A 10,879-nucleotide genomic window follows, 5' to 3' on the forward strand; every position below is an offset into this window, starting at 1 on the left:
TTCTTTCGCCTTTGTTTTTCGTTTTCTTTCTTTTTCTTCTCTTTTTTTGTTATTTTTTCGATGGGGTAAGTCGGGAACGCAATCCCTCCCTCGAAAAAATTTTCGCTTTTAAATACTTATGGAAATGAAAAATTAAAATATATTTAGTAATCATAGTGATGATTATTGCTAATAATAACTAATTTAGTAATCATACGACTAATCAAATTTACTAATCAAATATACGAATAATATTTACTAATGAAAAATTTTCGCTCGTGAAGTCTATATTGCAAAAGTAAATATATATATAGCAACCTAGTGATGATTATTGCTAATAATAACTAATTTAGTAATCATACGACTAATCAAATTTGAATGTACTTTATTTTACTACAGTGTTATGAAGAAGCTACATTGTCGTGCTCCAAAGGGTCCAACATGGAAGACACCGTTGGTAATTTACATGATATTGTGATTATCTTGAAAATCTATGTTAGAAAATATTTGCTCATTTCCTTTGCATGTTTCACTGATGTGATTTGTTTGTCATATGCTAGTGCGCACAACAAGAGAATGGACTTGATTGTGCTTTGTATGTGATGAGATTCATGCTTGACATTGTGACTCATTGTACGGACACTCAACAGCTTGATGAGGTAAGTCCTAAAACTTATTGAAATGCTATATTGATGTGATTTCTAGCCTTAGACACCTAATATTATCCAACAATGACATGTTATGAGAAACAAAAAGGCTATTTCACAAGAAAGGTAGAAAATGGGCTGAATAGAAGTCATATAAGCCATATTAGGGCCATTTTGTGTTAATATGCTCTTTTGATGTGATTTCTTTCCTTATACACCTATAACTAGATAATATTGACATGTTATGAGATAAATAAAGTTCATTTAATAAGAAATGTAGTAAATGGGCAAAGTAAAGTCATATAGGCCATATTCGGGCCATTTTGAGTAAAAAGCGTCATAAACCTTAATAAAATGCTCTCCTATACAATTTTAGGGCTTACACACATACAACTACACAAAATTGACATGTTATGAGAAAGAAATAGTTCATTTGATAAGTAATGTAGAAAATGGGCTACATAGAAGTCATATAAGCCCTATTTGGGCCATGTTGAGTAAAATGCGTTGTTAAACTTATTGAAATGCTATATTGATGTGATTTCTAGCCTTAGACACCTAATATTACCCAACAATGACATGTTATGAGAAACAAAAAGGCTATTTCACAAGAAAGGTAGAAAATGGGCTGAATAGAAGTCATATGGGCCATATTAGGGCCATTTTGTGTTAATATGCTCTTTTGATGTGATTTCTTTCCTTATACACCTATAACTAGATAATATTGACATGTTATGAGATAAATAAAGTTCATTTAATAAGAAATGTAGTAAATGGGAAAAGTAAAGTCATATAGGCCATATTAGGGCCATTTTGAGTAAAAAGCGTCATAAACCTTAATAAAATGCTCTCCTATACAATTTTAGGGCTTACACACATACAACTACCCAATATTGACATGTTATGAGAAAGAAATAGTTCATTTGATAAGTAATGTAGGAAATGGGCTATATAGAAGTCATATAGGTAATATTTGATAAAATACATATTGTTTTGCCTAATTAATTATTTTTAAAATAATGTTTTTGTATTTCAAGTTTTGCAAGGTCCAAAAGGATGGTCCGTTGACAATCAAGGAGCTTAAAGAAGTTCGTGACATGTTGGCTAATGAGTGTCATTTATGGCACTCATAGGGTAGTCTTTTAGGGTTATTTCTTTCCCCTTTTCATGCTTTCTTCTTTTATTTTTGGTCCTTTTTCCTTTAGTTTCTCTTTTTCCTCTTTTCTTTATGATTCTCGTGTTTTTATCGTGTTTTCCTTTATTTGGCTCTTTTTCCCTTTTATTTCCTTTCTTTGTTTACTTGTGTAGGTATTGTGAGAATCACTTTGGCAAAGGATTCAATTTGGGACCTTAATGATCAAGCAAGGAAGAAGCATTTGGCTAGAGAGGGCTTAGAGAGGCCTTGGAGAGGCCTCGGAGAGGTTTCCAAGGCAAATCCAGCAGGCCGCGGGCGCGGGTCATCTTGCCGCGGGCGCGGGCCTATGTTACTCAAAATTGCCAAAACTTGGCAGGAACTTGCCACGGTTGCCCCGCGGGCTCTCCGCGGGCGCGGGTAAAATGGAGAGGCCGCTCCATTCAGAGAGACCGCGGCCCCCTGATCAGGCTTTGGGAGCAGGGGGTTAGCCGCGGGCGCGGGTTTTACTGTCGCGGGCGAGGGTCTCTGTTGCCGCGGGCGCGGGGTCTGCCCAGATAGCCCGCGGAGGGTTCCGTACCCATTTCTCCGCGGGCGCGGGTCTATCGAGAGAGGGCGAGGGAGCTGCCGATTTCTTCTTTACTTATAAATAGAATTGTATTTCCTTTTTTAAAAACCAACTTTTTTGATAATTTTCATTAGCTTAGTTTTAGAGAGAATCTAGAGAGAAGTTAGAGAGAAGTTCTTGATTTTGGATTTGTAACTCAACATTTAATCAATCAAGTTTGGATTTCTTCATTTTCAATCATCAATATTAGTGAGAATCTCTTCCTTCTTTCATCCTTTACTTACTCGCTATTTGATTTTTGCTTGTTGCTTGTTCTTCTTTGGATTTGAATTTGATATTGTTGATTATTTTTTATTTCTCTTAGATTTTGATATAGAAATGAAGATTAAAGCACTTTCTAGTTATTTGTTCTTGAATTTCACCATGATTAGTGAGTAGATTAGTTGCTAGGGAAAGGGGGAAGCATGTTTGATTAATGAAATTGCTAGTTGATGCTCTTTGATTGATTGATTTCTTGCAATTAAATTGGTTGACATAGTTTTGCATGAGATTGATTAGACTAGGAGTGATCAACCTATAAGATTAATCTTGATTGCATTGCAACTCTTAATGACATGAACAATTGAATTGAAAGTTGCTCTAATTGATTGGGTTTGCTTGTGATTCTTCTTGATTTGCCTTTCATAGTGACACCTAGATTGGCCTATAGGAGATAGCATTTGAAATCTCTTGATTGCTACTATTGTTTGTCCATTGCAATACTTGAATTAATTGATTGAGCTCTAAACTAGCATTATCATTGAACTTGCATGTGGAACCCATATCCCTAGTGTTTAGACCTTTGTTTTACTTGATTAGACTTGCTTTATTTTACCATAGTGCCAACCATAATATCAACTCCATCTTCGAGGTAACTTGACTTAGACTCTAGTTTTCATCATTGCATTCCCTAGGGATCGACCCTTAACTTGCCCTATATTCATATAAGGTTGGTTAGGTGTTTACAAATTTTGTTTGACTTGGGGGAAGGGTATATAACGACATACATTTTCCTGTTGTCAAAATGGCGCCGTTGCCGGGGAATGCTATTGGTGCTTAGCTTTTGTTGTTGAGTCTACTTCATTTTAATTGAAAAAAAAATACAAAAAGATTTTGTTTCTTTAGGCTACACTTGTAGCCGAGCTACTAATATTTTCTTTGAAGTTTTGCATGCATAGAGCTCGTGATCGATCCATTGTGCCTTTTGACCCGGAAATTGAGAGGACTCTCTCAAGAAGAAGAATAGCTAATCGATTCTCCTTGGGGTATAGTTCTTCAAGTGAAGAAGAGATTGAAGAAGAGCAAGGCATGGGAGAAAATCCGAGAGTGGCCTTGAAGGAGCTAGGAATACCCGGTGCTTATAGGTTTGAGAGCGGCATAGCTCCGCCTACAACACCGGCAAATGATTTCGAGATTCGGCCGGCCATGATCACCTCAATTGAGAGGAGGAAATATAGTGGGGCTAACAATGAGAGCCCGTTGAACCATCTTAAAGAATTTGAAAAATATTGCAACACCATCAAAGTCAACGGAGTTTCTCAAGAGTTCATACGCCTCAAGTTGTTCCCCTTCTCTCTCATAGGAAGATCCTTAGAGTGGCTAGATAAAGAGGTGAAGCCCAATTCCTTGAGAACATGGGATGATGTTACAAAGGCCTTCTTGTCCCGTTTTCACCCTCAAAAGAAGACGGCGGAGGCAAGAGCCTTGATTCAAGGGTTCAAGCAAAGGCCAAATGAAAGCCTTTACGAAGCATGGGAGAGATACAAAGAGTATCAAAGGGAGTGCCCTCACCACGGAATCCCAACATACCAAGTGGTCCAAATCTTCTATGGCGGTTTAAGTCCCCAAGGCAAGTCATGCCTTGATGGGGGGGGCGGGGGTCCTATCATGAACAAGACCGAAGAAGAAGTGGTGGACATCATTGAGGACGTGGTGACGTACTATAGAGATTGGCAAGATGGGGAGAGAGACTCTTCAAGCAAGCAATCTTCATTGCACTCGGTAGACCATCTAAATGCGATCAACAACCTTTCCTCCCAAATGACAAACTTGGGAAAGGAGATGACCGCAATCAAAGCCAAGTTGGAGAGCACTTCTACTTCATCCCAAGCTTCGAATCTTCCCTCCCAATTTAAGGGGAGAGGTACTCCTTCTAACTCTCAAGCCCCTCCCTCTTCACATAATATGCCTATGGGTTGTTTGTTTTGTGATGCATGTAGATCGTATGATCATGACTCTAGTAATTATCCTAATGAATGTGTTGATGAGTTTGATAACAATGAGAGTGAGCATGTGAATTATGTGTCAAATAATAATGCTCAAAGGTTTGATAATCAAAGAGGTCAATGGAATAGGAATTACCAAAACCAAGGCAATTTTGACAACTATAATCAACGTGGTGGTTATAGAAACCAAGGGAACCAAGGTTTTCGTGGTAGCTATAATAATCAAGGTTATAGTGGCCAAAATCAAAGCCAAAATTATGGAAATCAAAACCAAGGTTATGGAAATCACAACCAAGGTAGTGGTAACCATAATCAAGGTGGTGGTAACCATAATCAAGGTTATGGACAAAATCAAAATAGGGGTACTTGGAACAATCAAGGGAAGGGCAATTTTCAAAATAATGCTCAAAGAGGTCCCCCACCCGGATTTGTTCCAAGGACTCAAGGAGAAAATTCCTATTCCCAACCTTCTTCACCTAGGACCAATTTGGAAGAAATAATTGAGAATCAAACCAAGTTGTTGAACACATACATGGCCGTTAGTGATAAAAAGTTCAATGAAATGATGACCCACAATAAAATGCTTGAAAATCAAATTTCTCAACTTGCTAATGCTTTGAAAGATCATGCAAGCCCTTCTTCTTTACCTTCCCAAGGTCTTGATCCCAAGAAACACGTGAATGCTATTGTTACTAGGAGTGGTAAGGTTCTTGAGGAGAGATTGCCTAGGAAGGGTGAGGATAAGAAGATTCCTAAGGAAGCCTTGGTTGAGAATGAGGGGGATAGGGCATCATTGGATGAGGTTGTGGTTGAGACACCTAGAGAGGTGAGAGTAGAGAAAGAAATTGTGAAACCCAAGCTCCCTTACCCACAAAAATTCATGAGACACAAATTGGATGAGCAATTTGGGAGATTCATTGATATGCTAAAACAACTTCATCTTTCTCTACCTTTTATCGATGTGATCAACCAAATGCCAAATTATGCCAAATTCCTCAAGGATATTTTGAGTGGAAAAAGGACTTGTGAGGTTGTGGAAACTATCAATTTGACCGAAAATTGTATTGCTATCATCATGAACAAAATGCCACCCAAATTGAAAGACCCCGGAAACTTCTCCATCCCTTGTGCTATTAACAAGATGCAAATTGATAATGCCTTATGTGACTTGGGAGCTAGTGTTAGCATAATTCCATATTCGGTTTATCAAAGGCTTGAACTAGGGGAACTCTTACCTTCTAACATTACCTTGCAATTAGCCGATAGGTCAATCAAGTTTCCAAAAGGTAAGGTAGAAGATGTTCCATTGAGGGTTGGGAAGTTTGTGTTCCCGGTGGATTTTATTGTGCTTGAAATGGATGAAGATGCTACCATTCCAATCATTTTAGGTAGACCCTTTCTTGCTACCTCGGGTGCTATGATTGATGTGAGGAGTGCAAAGATTTCCCTTAGGTAGGAGATGAGGTCATTGAATTTGATTTGAATGAAAGCATGAAATATCCATCTTCTTCTCTAGAAAATTGCATGATGATTGATTCACTTGATCATGTTGTGTCTTCCATGCATGAGCACTTTCTCACCTCTAACGATGCTCTTGAGAATGTTTTGTTGAACAAGGACAAAGTAGGTACACCATGCAAGCAAGTGGCATTCTATGAAGAATTGCTTAATGGAAGCATGGAAGAAGTGGATGAGCAAATGTGCTTGAAAATCTCAAGCCAAGAGGCTTTGCAAGCGGCCACATCAAAGGAAGGTAATGGTGTGCCTATGGTAGAGCTCAAACCTCTACCATCACACCTTAGGTATGAGTTCTTGGGCCCTCATTCCACTTATCCCGTGATAGTTAGTGCATCCTTGAGCGTGAGCCAAGCTCAAGCGTTATGTGGTGTTTTGAGAAAGCACCAAGGTGCTTTGGGGTACACAATTGATGATCTTAAAGGTATAAGCCCTGCCTTGTGCCAACACCATATAACACTTGAGGAAGGCGCCCTTCCTTCTATCGAACGACAAAGAAAACTACATCCCCAAATGGGAGAGGTAGATAAGAAGGAGATCACCAAGCTATTGAATGCGGGAATCATATTCCCCATCTCTAGCTCAAGGTGGGTCTCCCCCGTGCATGTTGTTCCAAAGAAGGGGGGCATGACCGTGGTTGAGAATGAGAAGGGTGAGCTCATTCCAACTAGGACGGTCACGGGTTGGCGGATGTGTATAGACTATAGACGTCTAAACACATCCACCAAGAAGGATCACTTCCCTCTTCCATTTATTGATCAAATGCTTGAAAGACTAACAAGGCACAAGTTATATTGTTTCCTCGATGGATATTCGGGATTCTTCCAAATCCCCATTCACCCCGATGATCAAGAGAAAACTACCTTCACATGTCCTTATGGGACCTTTGCCTATCGAAGAATGCCCTTTGGGTTATGCAATGCACCCGCTACATTCCAAAGGTGCATGATGAGTATCTTTGGGAATATGTTGGAGGAGGAAAAGGAGGTCTTCATGGATGACTTTTCGGTGGGGGGTGTCTCATTTGAGGATTGCCTTGTGAATCTTGAGAAGTGTTTGGAAAGATGTGTTAAGGTCAATCTTGTTTTGAATTGGGAGAAATGCCACTTCATGGTGGAAGAAGGTATAGTGCTTGGGCACAAGATTTCAAATAGAGGCATTGAGGTGGATAAGGCGAAAATAGAAGTTATTGAGAAACTTCCACCTCCGGTGAATGTCAAGGGTGTGAGATCGTTCCTTGGTCATGCGGGTTTCTATAGAAGATTCATCAAGGATTTTTCACTTATTGCTAAACCCCTAAATGACCTTCTTCAAAAGGATGTTGAGTTCATTTTTTATGACAAATGCTTGAAGGCATTTGATAAATTGAAGAAGGCCCTTATCTCCACTCCTATTGTTCAAGCCCCAAGGTGGGATCTTCCTTTTGAATTGATGTGTGATGCAAGTGATTGGGCTATTGGAGGTGTTTTGGGACAACGTGTAGAAAAGAAGCTTCATGTGATCTATTATATGTCCAAGACACTCAATGGGGCTCAAAAGAACTACACAACAACGGAAAAAGAATTTTTAGCAATTGTGCACTCTTTTGAGAAATTCCGTTGTTACTTGTTGGGTTCCAAGACCATAGTCTTCACGGATCACGCGGCCCTCAAATATCTCTTTGCCAAGAAAGAGTCCAAGCCTAGGTTGATTCGATGGGTGCTTGAATTGCAAACTTTTGAGATTGAGATTAGGGATAAGAAGGGTGCGGAGAATGTTGTGGCGGACCATCTTTCTCGCCTTGAGGGTGATCACATTCATGATGATGGTTCACCAATTGAGGATAGAATGCTTGATAACTTCTTATATGCCATAGAGGTGAAGGAACTCCCGTGGTATGCCGACTTGGTGAATTTTCTAGCATGTGGGGAGTTTCCACCCTCTTTCTCAAAGAACCAAAGGAAGAAAATCAAAAGGGAGGCAAGACATTACTTGTGGGATGATCCCATCCTATACAAACGAGGGGTTGATGGCTTACTTAGGCGTTGTGTCCCAAATGAAGAGGTGCCTAGTGTTTTAAGGATGTGCCACTCGGACCCTAGTGGTGGGCATATGGGTGTTTCCAAGACCGCTACCAAGGTTCTTCAATGTGGTTTGTGGTGGCCGCATCTCTTCAAGGATTCATGGGGCTTTGTGAAGTCATGTGACCAATGTCAAAGGGTTGGGAATATCTCCAAGAGGAATGAGATGCCTCAACAGCCCATTCTTGAGTTAGAGGTGTTCGATGTTTGGGGGATTGACTTCATGGGACCGTTCCCATCTTCATATGGTAATCAATTTATACTTGTGGCTGTGGACTATGTTTCTAAATGGGTTGAGGCCATTGCCTCCCCTACTAATGACCACAAAGTAGTGTTGAAGTTGTTCAACAAAATCATCTTCCCAAGGTTTGGCGTGCCTAAGGCTGTGATAAGCGATAACGGATATCATTTTGTTCACAATGCTTTCCAAAAGATGTTGAGGAAACATAGAGTGCATCAACGGTTTGGCCTTCCATATCATCCTCAATCGAGTGGCCAAGTCAAGGTCTCCAATCGTCAAATAAAGCTCATTCTTGAGAAGACGGTTGCAAGGAATAGAAAGGATTGGTCGAACAAGTTAGATGATGCTCTTTGGGGTTATAGAACGGCTTTTAAGACGCCTATTGGTACCACTCCATATCGCCTTGTCTATGGCAAATCGTGCCATCTCCCGGTAGAGCTTGAACATCGTGCCTTATGGGCTATCAAGAAGATAAATTTTGACTTAGCTAGTGCGGGGGAGAAGAGGTGGTTGGATCTTCATGAGCTAGAGGAACTTCGACTTGATGCTTACGATTGTGCTAGCACCTACAAGGCTCGCTCCAAAGAGGTTCATGACAAGTTGATTGAGAAAAAGGAGTTTTGTGTAGGTGACAAAGTCCTCCTCTACAATTCAAGGATGAAGTTGTTTCCCGGAAAGCTCATGTCAAGATGGAGTGGACCATTCTTGGTGAAAGATGTTTTTGATAATGGTGCTGTGGAGATTTCTCCTTTGAACTCCTCATCTTCATTCAAAGTTAATGGTCATTGGCTCAAGAAGTACTATGAGGGAGTGTTTGTTGGACTTGTTCACAAAATGATTCTTTTAAAGCCACCTTGAGATGGTGGTGCACGTCGAGCTAACGACGTTAACCAAAAGCGCTTACGGGAGGCAACCCGGATTCTCATCTCATTTCTTTTTCCTTTCTTTTCTTTTATTTTTCCTTGATTGGTTTTTGATTTTATTTTTGAGTTATTTTTGTGTTTGTCTTGTAGGTCGGGCATTATCATCGCTTGTTGGAAAAAAAAGGGCTTTTGAAGAAAAGTTAAGAGTGTTGGGGAGAGGGCTCCCCGAGGGCAAGGAGAGACCTCGGGGGCAATTTCTCCTCTTGAGGAAAATTTATAATGTCATTTCCAGGGACTTCCCGCGGTTGCCTCGCGGTCTCTCCGCGGACGCGGGAGGTTCTGGAGAGGGCGCCCCCTGTTGGAGAGGGCGCGGGCCTCCATTCGACCAAATTTGAAGCTTCATTCCAGGAAGTCCCCGCGGTTGCCCAGCGGTCTCTCCGCGGGCGCGGGAGGTTTTGGAGAGGGCGCGGCAAATCAGGAGAGGGCGCGGCACCCCATCAGGTACTAAAATTCTGAAATTCCAGGAAGTCCCCGCGGTTGCCCCGCGGTCTCTCCGCGGGCGCGGGAGATTTTCCGCGGGCGCGGCATTTTCGGGAGAGGGCGCGGCGAACTGGGTTTTAACCCGGGGCACGCCTCTCTTCTCCCTCTCTCCTCTCTTATTTTCTCCTCTTCTCCTTATTTTTCCCCTTTCTCTCTCTACCTCCTCTCAAACCCTAACCCCAAAACATCAATTTCCCACAAATTTCTTCACCTTTTGCCCAAATTTTTCACAATTTCTTCCATTTTCCTCCATTTTCAACACTCCTCCTCTACTTTCTCGTGCTTCTTCGGGAAATTTCGGGTCTTTGAAGTGCTTTGAGTTTAATTTGAGTCTCCAATCTTGGTATACTTCTAACCTTTGTAATATTTTTGTCAATTTCAATTGATTTCTTTACATTGGTTTGTTTACCTTGAATTTGAGCATGATTTTTGTGTTTTATGGTTGATTTATGGGAAAATTGGTATATTTGGGTGATTGTTACTTTTTCTTGTTGATTCATGATTATATTGTTGAATGATTGTTGATATTGTTGTTTGTTGTTGGATTTTGGTTGTTGTGTTGATTGGAACAGGTACCTTGTAGTTTGTGGTGGTTTGGTTGGATTTGTAAGGAGGTTTGTGAGTAATTTTTGGAGGAAGTTGGTTTGTTTGAGGGAGTTTGTTGTGTTCTTGTGACTTGTGTGAATTTTGTTAAAATGGATTTGATAAGAAGAGTCAAAAGTAGCAAGAAGCGCTCAAACCAATCCTCCGGCCAATCTTCTCAAGGCCAATCCTCAAACCCTCAACCCCAACCGCATTCCACAACTCAAGATGATGCTCCTCCTCCTCCTTTACCCCCTCTCAAATTTTGGAACCGGTCTAAACAAACCCTCATCTATAACAAAATGAAAGACCGGAAGTTTAGACCCTCCCGGCATTACTTTCGTGAGGATATGGCCAAGTTAGGAATTGAAAATGACCTTGACATCCTCCTAGATAACCTTAGCTTGAGTGAGTTTCTAAAATCGGCCCCTAGAACCTATTTGGAGCCTTCCATTGAATTTTTCTCCACATTTGAGTTCAATAAGGTG

General features: G+C 40.7%; 1 pseudogene; it reads right to left on the reverse strand.

Annotated features, from left to right (window-relative positions):
- Positions 1-4,065: 4,065 nt before the first annotated feature.
- Positions 4,066-4,164, reverse strand: LOC145557120 (small nucleolar RNA R71; annotated as a pseudogene).
- Positions 4,165-10,879: the final 6,715 nt, after the last annotated feature.

Source organism: Chenopodium album, chromosome 8, assembly GCF_948465745.1.
Source record: "Chenopodium album chromosome 8, dcCheAlbu1.1, whole genome shotgun sequence".
Lineage (NCBI taxonomy): Eukaryota > Viridiplantae > Streptophyta > Magnoliopsida > Caryophyllales > Amaranthaceae > Chenopodium > Chenopodium album.